Source organism: Garra rufa, chromosome 5, assembly GCF_049309525.1.
Source record: "Garra rufa chromosome 5, GarRuf1.0, whole genome shotgun sequence".
NCBI classification, from domain to species: Eukaryota; Metazoa; Chordata; class Actinopteri; order Cypriniformes; family Cyprinidae; genus Garra; species Garra rufa.
The window spans coordinates 27,301,590-27,303,189 of record NC_133365.1 but is presented as its reverse complement, the minus strand read 5'-3'; positions in this window follow the sequence as shown (position 1 = coordinate 27,303,189).

Sequence of the window (1,600 nt, the reverse complement as noted above, 5' to 3'; positions counted from 1 at the left end):
CACAAATCCATGGACAGCAGAGATGAACAATAAAAAAACCACACAGATAACAAAACGTGCATACACATGCAAACATACGCATAATGGCATTAACAATAAGAACTATAGACTTACTGCAGAGACAGGTAAACAGATGCTTTGTTAAGACAATCACACACACACAGACACATTGACATTTATATGGTGAGTTGGCTGATCTGTAGTCTGTGTAAAGTTAACATTTGTGACCCTGGACCACAAAACCAGTCTCAAGTAGCATGGGTGTATTTGTAGCAATAGCCAAAAATACATTGTATGGGTCCAAATTATTGATTTTTCTTTTATGCAAAAAATCATTAGGATATGCAGTAAAGATCATGTCCCATTAAGATGTTTAGTAAATTTCCAACCGTAAATATCAAAACTTAATTTTTGATTAGTTATATACATTACTAAGAACTTAATTTTGATAAATTTACAGGGGATTTTCTCAATATTCAGATTTTTTTGCACCGTCAGATAGTTGCATCTCGACCAAATATTGTTCTATTCCTAACAAAACATACATCAATGGAAAGCTTATTTATTAAGATTTCAAATGATCTACAAGTCTCAATTTCAAAAAAACTGACCCTTATGACTGGTTTTGTGGTCCAGGGTCAAATATGTACCCTTTTCAATGACATTTACACTTGCATTTAATGCAGAGTAAATCGAGAATTCTAACTTTCCCTCCTTTAAAAGCACATTATTTAATGTAATGTATATTTATACTACTGTTCAGCAAGATTTTTTTCTTTTTGATTTTAATGCTCACCAACGTTGCATTTTTTCGATCAGAAATACAGTAAAAACAGTAATGTGAATGAAATATAAATGATTATTTCATTACAATTAAAAAGAACTTTATATTTTAATATATTGTAATTTATTCCTGTGGTGGCAAAGCTGAATTTTCAGCTCAGTCTTTAGTGTCACATCAGTGCTCAAAACTACTGCTAATAGGTTTTGTGAAAACAGTGATGTGTAATTCAGGATTCCTTGATGAATAGAACATGCAAAATAACAGCATTTAACTACAGTGGTGGCCACAATTATTAAAACACTAGTATTTTCACCAGCTAAAAATAGTTAAGTCAGTTATTTCTATCTTTTGCTATAGTGTGTCAGTAGGAAAAAAAATGTTTGCACAAGGAGTCAGTTAGTGCTCCACACAGAGATCTGATCCCATCATCATCCAGTCTGTCTAAAATAACATGAAAGAACAGAACAAACTGAGACAGATTAAATCCAGAAGAACTGTGACAACATCTCCAAGATGCTTTAAGAAACCTACCTGCAAAGCTACAGCACTGTTAAAAGTTTCAGGCACTTGTGTAAAAGTGCTGTAAAATGAGGATGCTGTCAAAAATAATGGGTCTAGATTTTTTTTAGCATTTAACTTCTATTAACCAATTTAAATCAACCTTTGTGTTTAAAGCAGCGTTTGCCCTAGGTGCACTTGCGCATAGTTTTTCAGGTAGCTTTGCAGGTAGGTTTCTTAAAGCATCTCTTGGAGACGTTGCCACAGTTCTTCTGGATTTAGTCTGTCTCAGTTTGTTCTGTTTCTTCATGTCATTGT